The sequence below is a fragment of the Nycticebus coucang genome, chromosome 7 (genome assembly GCF_027406575.1).
Source record: "Nycticebus coucang isolate mNycCou1 chromosome 7, mNycCou1.pri, whole genome shotgun sequence".
NCBI lineage: Eukaryota > Metazoa > Chordata > Mammalia > Primates > Lorisidae > Nycticebus > Nycticebus coucang.
In genome coordinates, this window is record NC_069786.1 from 119,158,927 (window position 1) to 119,172,599 (window position 13,673).

Genomic DNA, 13,673 nt, shown 5'->3' on the forward strand with positions numbered 1-13,673 from the left:
GCACACTTCTGAAGGCCCACCCCTGCTCCAGAGCTCTCTAAGAAGTTGGTGAGGTCTTCAGCAGCACCACTCAATTTCTCCTTCTACCCAGTGCTGACTCTGTCCTTTCCATGTGAGAGAAGTAAACCCCAAGAACACTCACTAGTAGATATCCTGAATGATGATTTTTTTTATCTGAGAGATTGCTTCCTGGGAAATCTAGGCTGTAAAAACCACTTAAGAACCAAGATGTTTTTTCTACAGATTGTTAAAGTTAGTACTAATCCCAATGAACTTTTGTAAGTTATTCAGATTAAATAATTTTGTCCCTCTAGCATAGTTTTTGGTGATAAACAAAAAGTCAAGCTTTTTTCCTTCACAAGCAGTGGAGTATGGTTGCATAGGCTCTGGGGTTGGTTCCCCAGTGGTCAAGCATTTTCACTCAGCTTCTAACCTTCTCTGCTATGCTATAATTTTCTTAGTTGTCAAGTAGAGAAAAGTACTGTGAGTACTTCATAAGATTTTGGGGCTGATTAAATAAGATGAAACACAGACTATGGAGAATGTTCTCAGTAAATATTTGCTCTATTTCCTTGTATCATTTGCCTGTTAGGCAAGAGCTGATTCATGCACCCTGCACACCATTGCTCTCAAGTAACTGTAAAGCAAAAATACCTGCTGCTATGCTATTGACATCCAACAGTATCCTTTGATAAAAGGATTTGTCTAGAAGCTCATACTATTTCCTCTCCAAACATAGTATTTGTCATTAAATTTTATAAGCTTGTCACCATATTGTGACTGGAACAAGGTTTTGTTTTGCTTTTTATTCTAACAAGGAAAACAACTCTGAATGGCCTTTTCTCAGCTTTCAGAAACAAAATATATTCATCGAATACTGGAAAGCCTGGTTTTATTGTTATCCTAAAAAAATTGATAAAATCTCCAGTGTGGTGATTATACTTCAAAATGATTTAAAAACTGGTGGCTCCATGCTACTATTTGACTGTCGTATCAAATGAAGTACTGAAATTTTAAGAAAAAACAAAATCCTGGTCCCACAAAATCAGATTTTTTAAGACATCCATTGTTCTTCCTTGGATCTTCAACTTGTGCAAACTTATCTCATTTACAAACTCTGTTATCTCAGCACATGCAGAATCACATTCTATATTTGCACCCAAGCCCTGTTCACTGTTTATACATATTAACACTGTTATTTGAAGTTGTGGTATTTGCCTTTGCTATTTTTTACTATTTTCATCACTACTTTCATGCTTCAGTTAACAACTTTTGAGCCACCAGTCTATTCCTGTGAATCAAGAATATAACACCTTGGAAAGGTAACAAGGAAACATGGAAATCTAACAAATATAAACCAAAATATGCAAATGAAGCAAGAATGAGTTAGTCATGATAAACTACACCCTGTTCATTGAATGAATAAGCAGGGAGGGAAATCCATAGTAGTCCCTGTAGAATAAATAAAATCTTTCAGAATACAATCATTAATGGTATCTTTCAAATTCAGCAACGTCAGTGAATAAATCATACTTTATATTTCTTCTGAGGTTATCAAAATGCATGCAGATCTATGTGGAGGGTTGTTAGACCCATGGAAACCAACAAACCACACTCTGAGATGCCCACATGCTACAGGATATTGCAAAAGTCACCTTTAAAGTTGCCATACATAGGAAAAACTATAGCTAAATGTACCATAATTTACAAAATATTCATTATAAAATTTTACAGAATATTTTAAAAATGGGCTCTATGTATTGCCACCTCTTTATAAAATTTTGTAAATAAAGATATATTTAGCTATATTTAGCTACAATTTCCCATTTCTGTATGTTTGGTGACTTTAGAGGACACTTTTGGGACACCCTATACATGCTGCTGCTCCCACACTGCTCCTTAGGCAAAGTAAAGGCATCCATCTTGCCTCAAACCAACATTTCCACCTCTGAATCAAACTTGCCTTTTTGAGCTGCAGTTAAGACTCAGAGTTCAGTTGAATTTGTTTACTCACCTTAGAAATGTTCGGTTCTACACATGTTGGTTATAGGGCATCAGCCACTATTTTCATCAGTTAATTGGGCTTGTTAAGTGGGTCAAGGACTTTTCCTTATATTCTTGGTCTGTTCACAAAATAGATGCCATGAGAATTAGCATACTTGAAGGTATCTGTCTGAAATTAGGGTTGCTTGGGCTAATGCCTTGCACACACCAGGGACTCTAAATTCTAACCCCGATTCTGCAAATCACTTCTGATAGGGATTTTAACTAATGATTTCAGTCTCTTTTTAACTCTGTCCACTGCTTCTCCATAAGCAAAAGAATAAGATGTATTTTTCTGGTGGAAAAGCAGACATCAAAAAGTACATAGAAAACAGATTCACACAAAAGCTTTTTCCATGAAATAAAGACCGTAAGAAGGTGGGATGGCGCCTGTGGCTCAAAGGAGTAGGGCGCCAGCCCCATATGCTGGAGGTGGTGGGTTCAAACCCAGCCCCGGCCAAAAACTGCAAAAAAATTAAAAAAAGGTGGTAGGAAGGTTCCGCTAAATTGAGCATTTAAATCTTAAACGTAATAGCCTACATTCATTGTTATTGGATTGATGGTTCATGCCTAAAGTAAGTACCGTTTCTCTTATCTTTACTCTCTCAGATGCTTCTTAATGCCACACCTGGTCAGAAGCTGCAGTAAGATGGTGCTAAACGCATCACCTTTTAGCGTATAAATGGCACACATGAAGAGACAGGCCAGTGAAGCATTCTGTGTCAGGCTCGTGGGTGTCAGGAGCCACTGATGTTGGTCACCCCAAGTTAAAACTGAGGCATAGACAGAAAAATGCTTTCTCTGGATCTCACCATGTAGGACGCTGGAAGGTTGGGTGGAGGGTTCTTGGAGGTTTGGCTGGGAGACAGAAAATGAAAGTAGGAGCCAGACCAAGGCAGAGGGGACTCAGAAGGCTGACTGTCTGCGGTAAAGGGAGACTGTACTGGAAAGGCAGAGAGACAGTTTCGGATATTCCTCTGTGCTTTGTGTTCACAATTAGGCAGTAGAGTTGTGTTCTTTCTGTAAGGGGCACAATGTGGTGGTCAGTGATTGAGGGGGTGGGCTACATTTATTAAGGTGCACTGTATCTTTAAGAAAGTACCATTTGGGGGATGGGAGGAGCTGATTTGCCATTTCCTGGCTCACCCACCCAAGGTCTGCAACCCAAGCTCAGGGTTCCTGACATATTGTGTTTCTGACACAGGGGCCCAGAAAGCTGTGCTCAACTGAGAATGGCTCTCTGGGCTTACAGGTCAGAACCCAAAGAAATTTCTTCCACAGCCTTGAAGAGAATTTTTTTTTTTTTTTTTTGACAGACAGAATCTCACTCTGTCACCCTGGGTAGAGTATGGTGCTGTCATAGTTCACAACAACCTCAAACTCTGGGGCTCAGTTGATTCTCTTGCCTCAGCCACCCAAGTACCTGGGACTATCAGCACCCACCACAATGCCCAGATAGTTTTTCTATTTTTAGTGAACATGGGATCTTGCTCTTGCTCTGGTTGGTCTTGAACTCCTGAACTCAAGCAATCCACCGGGCTTGGCCTCTCCAAGAGTACTAGGATTACAGGCGTGAGCCACCTTTTTTTATTCTTAATTGAATGTTTCTATATTAACAGTGAAGACATTAAAGGAAAAAAACTGTACTTAGAATAAGAAATAAAATAAACCAGAGGAAGAACCTGAGCACACAACTAAAGAATGTTCAAATATTTTTATTTGAAGGTAGAAAAAATATATCATTATTTCTTTAGCACAAGTTTAGAAAGAATTCTCCTTTCAGTTGTATTAACTTACACTTCTAGCCTCGATTTTTAAATTTGGAAAAGGAATAACTATCTCTCTCTCTGTCCACATATACCAGAACATTTTTAAGGTGAGGAGTAGAAAAAATAAAAGAGAAAATGACTTCTATCTATATTTATGTGGGTGTTTTTAAAAACAGTCATCACTTTGGTATGAAAGTGACATTATATCTGTGCAGGATGACAAATTCATTTTGGCTTCCTTATCTAGTCATATATTCACAGAGTTAACAAGTCAATGCTTCTCTTGCTTGATAGAGACAGCCACGAAAACTTCAAAATAATCATAAAAATCAAGGAAGTATATTGTTGCAATATTTATATTCCTGAAAGGTGCCCTGCTGCTTGGAATGAGTGCTCTTACAAGTATTGTCTATGCCTCTAGCTATACCTGGTGCAAACAGCCCACGTTCGTGACTGTCAGGCCATGCTTTCCAGGGCAGACTGCAAATCACATCATATTAGGGGCAGAGGGACCCCTCCACCTCATGCAACATTCTTTCTGTTCCATTGTGCATGTAAGAAATTATCAAATGCCAAACAGTTTTAGAAATGTCATTGCAGAAGAAACAGCCATGAAGCCAGGGGCTAAAAGTCTTAAAATGGGAATGCAAAAATATCAGTTGAAGGCAGGGCATGTTCCTGCTAATGCTGATTTCTATCTCCGTGTGTGTGTGTGTGTAAGGGGAGAGAAGCGGTGTTGGTGGAGACTGAAAAGCTAACAGAAAACTGCTGAAACAGAAATGAGATCTGATATAATTTGAAAAGGTGCAAAAACAATATGGAGTCTATTAACTGGACATAGACTCAGAAAGAATCAGCAAGAAAAGACTTAAAGACAGGACAATGTTCCAGGCTGACAGAAAATATCCAAAGAAAGTAAGAAATTCAGAGGCAACGAGGGGAGCATGGTCCCATGGAAAGTCAGCCTACTCCTTAAAGGACAACACAGCCTGAACCAAGAGAAAATCCTGGAGAATCCAGGGGGAGAATGAAAGGAATGTGTTTTGTTTCTCACCAGGAAAAATGAAGACACTCAAGAGAGCTGGGAGAGAAGAGAGACACGGCCTCTATCCACCTGGCTTAGGCACAGAGCTGGGAAGAAAGAAGCCAGAAAATGAAACACTGAAAATCAAGGCCGGCTGAATTAATGAATGCCTCTCCTATTTAAATATATACTTACCAACTTAGATGAGTCCTAACTTTATCTAATCCTGGAAAAATATGGCTTTTCCCACTAAGCTCTCCTTAACTATGTCTGTTATTTGTAAAATCCACTAAGCCGTACAAGACCAGATAATGGTAGAGAGGCAAAATCAATTTCCATTTTAAGTTCTTCTAAGTCTGAAAAATAAAAATGTTTCTGAGATTGGGGGAAAACCTTCAGGGATCCTTTAGGGGTGGCCATGGAAGACATCCAGCAGCAGAAAGCCAGCGAGCCTCCTTGGCGGGGCATTCTGGGCCTGTGTTGCCCCTACCCTACTTCTGTGTCTCCCTGGGAAGAATGCTTTTTCCCACTACAGCGACTTTGGAAGCCTCCAGCAACCAAAGCCTAAAGGATGTGGGATAATAGAATAAGAAAGGGCAACGATGTATTTTTATCCAAACCACAGATGCCTCACCAGCTCCTGCAATTCATTGGTAAATAAATAAAGCCACAGCACTGTTTAATATTCCAGGGATTATAAAACTGCTATTTGATACTCGTGACCCAATTGCTCTGGTACGTCATGCATTTAAACTCTGCAAGTTTATTTGGCACCATCTTGTGGGTGGGCTGGAGCCATTTGGGTCTCAAGCCTTGGCCTTCTTTCAAGGCAGAGCCTGTATTTTCACTGTCCCAAATCTTCTGTCCCTACCGTTAAGTCAACAAAGATGAAAATCATATAACCAGTAGTTCTCACTGTCCAATTACTCAACCTAATTTATCTTCTTTCAATTTCACTCAGGAACTCAGATCTTAGCTCCCTCCGCCCTCTGCCCTTCCCACCATTGATTAGGTGGTTGGTATGATTAGTCAGATGGAGAATTTGAGGACATCTTAAAAACTCTTCTTATTCGTTGGCAATTGTTTTCCTTGAGAATAAAGCTGTTCATTCAATTTTTAAAAACTCTTGATTTAGCTGATTATAACTTTATCAATCATTCCATAATACTACTTTGGTGATGTTATTTTCAAAAAAGATACACATAATATCTCTTCTTGTCAAAGTCTTTTATGTAGAAGTGCAAAGGAACATCAATGAACATCCACTGAAATGTTATCTTCATTCAGAATTCCCCAATATTCTTTTTCCATCCACATAGAGATAGTGGTGACTCCATCCATCATCTTTATGTTACCTGTCAGAAAAAAAAACCACCAAGGCACCAGTGTTCTGTGGCTCCCACAGATTCTAAATGCTGCCAAGACAGAGCTTGTTTCTCAATTCAACGTTTTTTTTTTCTCTACAGCTATTCCCTGAAAACCTTACACTTGAGGACTTTTATTTTAAAAGGAAAACTCCCAGCTCTGCAAACACTTGAGCATCAGTTTTGATAGCACTGTGGGAGCTCATTTAAAGAACGTGTTATAAAGTGGGAGACATATATCCCTTTATGTGTTGAATGTAATGAGGTATGCTGATTAGTCTAACTCACTGAGGCAAATCGCTACATAGTTTTAAAAGGTCTACTATTCATTGCACCATAATTAAATTAAAGTTAATATACCGTAATTATTTAGAACCAGGATGCCATTTTACAATGACTCGGTGAACTTTGTTCAAACGAATGCAGAGATAAAATAGCATAACACAAGTTGGCTATATATTATCTTGTCTATCTTGTATTTGGAGTTTAATTACTCAGGACTTCTGAGGTTAATAACAAGCACAAGAACTAGTTAACTTGATACTGGCTGAGTTTAACTATGAGTGGAGAGGATTATTTTGATTCTTTACAAAGAAGGACGCAAGTTTATATGTGCACACATATACTTACTGTCATACACAAGCAGTCTTCTCACCTTGACTGAGAGCCTTTTAGGTGACAGGAACTGAACTTTATAGACACTATCTCCTGTAATCCATAGAACCACGGCTGTCAGACAGGTATCATTAGATGCACTTAGGGATGACATCATCTCGGCCTGGGTATTGCAAAGACAATTCAAACTCTAACATGAACAAACAGCTTATTATGATCCTGCCCCATCCTTACCTCTATTTCCTTCCCAGGCTTGTCTTCCCCATTGTTTTCCACCTTCGACAATAGTCATTCAGTATTCACCTGCTGAAGCAAAAAAACACTAAAGGAACCAAACAAATTAGAAAACACCTTGACTGCTTCTTCTTTATCCCATGTTCAATCACTATTGATTCTTATAAAACTTAATCTCCAATACATCTGTCAAGTCTTCCCCTTAGTTTTGTCACTCACATTACAAAACTAGACCAAATTTCCATCACATCTAGCCTGGACTGTGGCAATAGTCTCCAACTCATCTTCCAGCATTCACCCTTCTTCATCTGATGTTCTTAAGGCAAACTTATATTACTTCCCTGCTTAAAATATCTCTATGGTTTTCTGTAACTCTTCCAAAAAAAAAAAAAACTTAAGAGAGGCCATAAACCTAATGATTTTGCTCCCTCTTTCTGTTTAAGCTCAAACTTCATGGTCTCTACCTCCAGCCACAATTGACTTCCTTCTGCTTCTTAAATAAATGTTTCATATTCTGACCTGCCTTCGGATCTTTGCACACACTGTTCCCTGTGGCTGACAGAACCACTCTTTGTCTAGCTCTTTTGCCTGGTTAATTCCTACAAATAAAATCTTGCTTTTATTGTTACTTCTTTAAGGAAGTCTTCCTTGACCCCATTCTAGGAAAGATCCCTGTTATATGTTCTCACAGCTTCCTAGCTCTTTCCTCCAGGGTGCCTAGCATAGAATGTGAATACGCATTTATATGTGTAGTTATGTGATTATCACTATTCATTCCCCATTTGAGTTCAAATGCCTTGAGGGCAACAACTTTGTCTTTTTTGCATTCTGTGGTACTCTTAGTAGTTAGAAAAATACCATGTTTAGCCAAAATTTAGGCCATACGTTTTATTCTTACTCTGACTTTAATTTAGCAACCTAATTACTGAATACAGAAAGGAGCAAATTTCCTTAAAGAAAGAACAGGAGGGAACAAACATACAAAGTGGACATAGCTTTCTATTTTATGTATTTTGATTGTCAGGAGGGAAAAAAGTGTCATTGGCATATCACGATGCCTGAATTTTCCACATTTGAAACTCTTTTGGGGGAAGAGAAAGTTTTCTAGAAACTCAAATCAGGTAGAAAATGTATCACCTTGAAAAGGACCATTAGTCCACATACACCCAACAAGTAGGTTGCAGAACTCAGATTCTCAAGAAAACCCATCAAAAAAGAGGTAATTGTGATTGAGAGAGAGAGTTCCAATGTCACTGGAAGCATCAATATTTGAGAGAAAACTTGGGCAAGGTCAAGGGACCTGGCACAGAATGCCCTGGAAGGTAATAGTTGATCTTCCTACCAGAGGGTGCTCATAGTCACAGCCGTCGTTTTAAAATTGAATCATCTGTGCTCCCGCGGCTACTTTGGGTGCCATTTAAAGATATGGCAGTTCAGCAACTAAAATAACTTAAAAACATTTAAACTACTCCAATTTCTTTTTAAACCATTGAAGTAAAAATACATTTATAATGTAAAACAAAACTCCTTAAAAAATCTTTGTCCATGTCCCCAACTCTCCGTTTCATTTACATGCCGAAGCTGCCCTGGTATCTCCTCCACCTCCACAACCCCAAGCTCCCCCATGTTCTAGCAAAACCTGCTCTTGGAGGCTTTTTTGTCACTTGCCCTTCTTCTCTATGGCTTGTTTTTTTGTTTGTTTGTTTGTTTTTTTAATGAAGTAGATAAATTAACTGAGATCGCTGACTGTTGTTTGCCCAATTCCCAGATCCCCCAACACCGGGAATGGCCCCAGCGAAGTAGATATCTTACTTCCCTGGAGTAAGGGAGCAGGAAGAGCACTGAAAATATTTGTAGTTTAATGATATGTCTTTAAAATTTACTATTATTTTCCACACTTGTTGAAAAGATGCATTTGTTTTTTACTTTGGCAAAGCAAATAAAAGTCTGATTTGTATTTCATATATTATGAAGTGATTTCATGAACCACCTCATTTTGGAAATGCATGATTTTTTCCTCCCTTCTTTTGGTCATTGTGATATTGGGTTGGGGGCAAATGCCACAGATTTCCTGGTTCCTGTTAACCATGTGCTATTTGAATAAATGTATCTGAGTAGAGCATCGTATTGAAGAACTCCAAGAGTCAGGAACAACAGGAGGTATCAGGCACCAAGATAAGAAGTCGGAGCAGATAGAGGATCATGGTAGACAGAAGATCAACAAAACCAACCTGTCCAAATAGCTATTTCACTTTGGCATGGCCCTAGCATGGCGGTTGAGAGAGCAGCTAACTTGAGACAACCAATCTTAAATTGAGGGTCCAAAACATTTATTGCCAACAATGTACACAAATAAGCCAAAGAGCACATATCTTCAGCAGTGAGAGATGGCCCCCTGATGAGGCCTCCTCTAATGTCCTGCCTGCTGTAAACCGCAGTTAGCCTGTACTCTGAAGTGAAATACTCCAAACAAGGCAGATTCCAAAGTGTGTCGTGCTTTCTGCAATGGAGCATATTTAATGATTTCCTCATTTGATACCTAAGGAGATTTTCAAACTAATTGCAGTCTTACTATAACTTTTTAAAAGAAGACAAGAAAAGCATTACAAAAACAAACTATGACAATAATCCCATCCTGGGGGGGATTGAATAAGATAGCTTTGGTCCCAGGAATCTGATCTTAAATTAGATGGTAACCAAAATATGCTCCATCAAATTAATCAAGAAAGAGTATTTAGGGCAGCGCCTGTAGCACAGTGGTTATGGCGCCGACCACATGCACTAAGGGTGGCAGGTTCGAACAACTACAACCAAAAAATAGCCGGTGTTGTGGCATGCACCTATAGTCCCAGCTACTTGGGAGGCTGAGGCAAGAGAATCGCTTAAGCCCAAAAGAGTTTGAGGTTGCTGTGAGCTGTGCTACCACAGCACTCTACCCAGGGTGACATAGTGAGACTCTGTCTCAAAAAAAAAAGACAGAGTATTTACTATAGATATGCTTGATCATAATCGAAATTCAAACCTTTGTAAGCCTTGCAAATAGACCTGGACATTACAAAGAATAAGCAGCCATAAACCTCCATTAGTTACATTTTAATTTAAATTTCTGGTAAAAGTTCTACAAAAATATATGTGAGGTGGTTTCCATTAGAGTCATGAACTTTCATTACCCAGAAAAGCCTGTGAGATAAACCCTAACCAGTTGTCTAGTTCACTTACAGATTGATCTACCATGTACAACACCATAATGATGTTTGACATGATGCTTTTCTAGTATTACTGTATTTTTAAAAAACAGTATATGTAATTTCATTCCCCTCTAAATTCTCCCATTAAAAGATAAAATGATGCTCTTTGTTTTAGCTTCCTGGCTTATTTGTAAAATTATTTTTCAAATGGAAAGAGAAAAATGAAGAGAAGAAAACCTGCTAACAGCCTGAGATTAAATTTAACAGCCATTGAGAGGCCACCGGCACGTATCTGTATATAATAACGCAGTGGGAAGACTCCACGTAGTTGATTTCACAATCATTGTTTTTCTTCTTTAATAGAACTCATATGCCAAAAGATAAACTGTTTGAGTTTAAAGGGTAGTGAATTCATTACAAGAAGTTCCTAATAAAAGTAATTCAATCTTTGTATTTAGCTTTTAATACAAAAAAATTAATTAACATTTGCATTATGCGACCTGACCTCCCCAGGGAAATACAATCATTCTCCCAATACAAGATGGATTCTGCAGAGGACATATTTCTAATTGTGGTGCTGATCAATCATGTCAGTGGTACAGGGGAACTGTAAATGATGCGCAAAACTATTAAACTCTAGGCTCTTTTAAAGCCAGTTGTCAACGGCATAGTATATAAATATATACTTACAATGGGGACGGTTTAATTATAATATTGATTAAATTATTGCGGTTCCTGGCATAATACGTGATGATGGTGTACTAGCTGGAAAGAATACAAGACAAGTGAAAACATATCTATAATTTTGCAAATTTAATTCCACAAGAAAGTTGTGTTAATTATAGCAGCATGATACATACATCTCTTGCAAAGGCTGCAGTGCTGAGGAAACCTAATGAGTCTTGGTTGAAGACTATAACTCAAGAAGAAAAAGTCTAGATGATTTTAGATCATTTGAAACCACTATTTTTTTCTGCTATTGTGAAATATTCCTTTTTAAATGTTTTCTTGATTGTTTCATTAATTGAGGTAAAATTTATGTGACATAAAATTCACTATTTTAACCATTTTAAAGTATATAATTTAGTGACTTTGCTTATATTTACAATGTTGTACAACCATCACCACTGTCTAATTCCAGAATATTTCCATCACCTCCAAAAGAATCTCTGTACTCATTAAGTAATCATAGTTCATAAACAGAATCACATAATATGTGGCTTTCTGTGCTTGACTTTTTCATTTGAATAATGTTTTCAAGATTGATCCATAGTGTAGCATGCATCAGAGCTTCATTATTTTTACGACAATAATATTCCATTGTGTAGATGTAACTCAATTGTTTATCTGTTCTTTAGCGAATAGTCATTTCAGTTATTTCCTCTAGAGGAACTAGAATACTGTTGCTATGAATATGAACATTCTGTACAAGCTTTTGTTTGAACACCTGTTTTCCATTCCTTTTGGTATGTACCTAAGAGCAGAATTACTGCTGAACATTTGAGAAACCACCAAACTATTTTCCACAGTGACTGTAATGTAAAATTCTCCCCATTTTACATTTCAACTAACCATGTATGAAGGTTTCAATTTCTCTACATCTACACATGAAAATTTTTCTGTTTTCATTTTTAAAAAATTATTATGATGATAGCCTTACTGTTATTGCCTTCCTAGTGAATAAAATCAGGTACCTCTTTGTGCTTTTGATTTGCATTTCCCTAATGACTAATAACAGAAATCATCATTCCCTATGACTATTGGCCATTTGTATATCTTCTTTGGAGAAATATCTATTCAGTCAAGTCTTTTGCTACTTCTTCATTGAGTTTTTTTGGTTTTCCTGTTGTTCAGTTGTCTAAGTTCTTTATGTGTTCTGGATAACAGATCCTTATCAGATTTATGATTTGCAAATATTTCTCCCCATTATGTAGTCTTGTTTTTAACTTTTTCAATAATGTATTTTGATTCATAGAACTTTTTAATCTTGATTAGATATAATTTGTCCATTTTTTATTTTGTTGCTTATGCTTTGGGTATCACATGAAGGAAACCATTGCCAAACCAAAGGTCATAGATTTTAAAAAACTATATTTTTTCTAAGAGTTTTATAGACTTAGTTCCTATATGCAGATTTTTGATCCATGCTAGGATTTTTTTTTTTTTTGTATATGATGTAAGATTATGGTCTAACTTCATTCTTTTTCATATGGTTATCTAATTGTCCCAGTACCATTAGTTGAAAAGACTTTCTTTGCCAAATAAATGTTACCAATGCCCTAGTCAAAAATGATTTGACTATAGATGTATATCTTTATTTCTGGACTGTTAATTTTATTTTATTCATCCATATATCTCCCCATATAACAGTACCACACTGTAACTTTGTAGTAAGTTTTGAAGCAGGAATTATATGTCTTCCAATTTAATTCTTCTTTTTCAAATGTTTTTAGCTATTCAGGGTCCCTTGCAATATCATATGCATTTTAGGGTCAGCTTTTCCATTTCTGTACAAAGTGCAATTGGAGGGATTGGTAAAGATTGCATTGTATGTCTAGATAATTGGGGGGTAATATTGCCATCTTAACAATAAAACATAAGAAAATATATGATCCTTCATTCTATATCATTGATTGTTTTTTCTATATTAAACAACTCTTACATTTCTAAGGTACAAGAAACCATAGGCATAGTGTATAAACTTTTTAATATGCCATGGAATTCAATTTTCTAGTCTTTTGTTAAGGGCTTTTTGCATCTATGTTCATAAGAAATATTAATCTATAATATTCTTTTCTTGTGATGTCTTTGACTTTGGCATCAGGATAACACTGGCTTCATAGAATCAGTTAAGATATATCCATTCTGTCTCCGTTTTTAAAAATAATTTGAGGATTGATATTATTTTTCTTTAAACATTTGATAGAATTCACCAATGGAGCCATCAGGATTTTCTTTGTTCGAAGTTTTAAAATTATTATTCATTCTTTACTTGTTACAGATCTGTTGAGATTTTTTGTTTCCTCGTTAGTCAGTTTTGTAGTTTACTTGTTTCTGAGAATTTGTCCTATTTCTCTAGATTATCTAATTTGTCGTTCACAGTATTTGTATAATTTTTGTATATCTATAAATTCAATAATATTTCTACTTTCTGTTTTTATTTTAGTAATTTGATCTTCTCTTTTTCTTCTTAGACAAACTAAAAGTCTTATCAATTTTGTTGATCTTTCAAAGAACAAACTTTTGATTTTGTTGATTTGGTTGCTTATATCTTTACTATTTTTATTTCTGTTCCATTATTTATTACTTGATTCCTTCTGCTTGCTTTAGCTTTAGTTTGCTTTTCTTAGTTTCTGAAGGTAAAGTTTATCTTAGTAATTTGAGATTTTTCCTTTTGTTCAAACATAGACACTTCAACTACAAATTCCTTGCTATG

At 36.7% G+C, this 13,673-nt stretch overlaps 1 long non-coding RNA gene across 3 annotated transcripts in view; it reads right to left on the minus strand.

Annotated features, from left to right (window-relative positions):
- Positions 1–4,520: 4,520 nt before the first annotated feature.
- The window catches only part of LOC128590846 (uncharacterized), a 38,100-nt gene continuing 28,947 nt past the window's right edge, over positions 4,521–13,673 (minus strand). For 2 of the 3 annotated variants that reach the window (XR_008381348.1, XR_008381347.1), the window contains exon 6: positions 4,521–7,118. This is a non-coding gene — a long non-coding RNA (uncharacterized LOC128590846). The remainder of the gene's footprint in view (positions 7,119–13,673) is intronic. The other variant, XR_008381349.1, reaches the window with a different exon arrangement.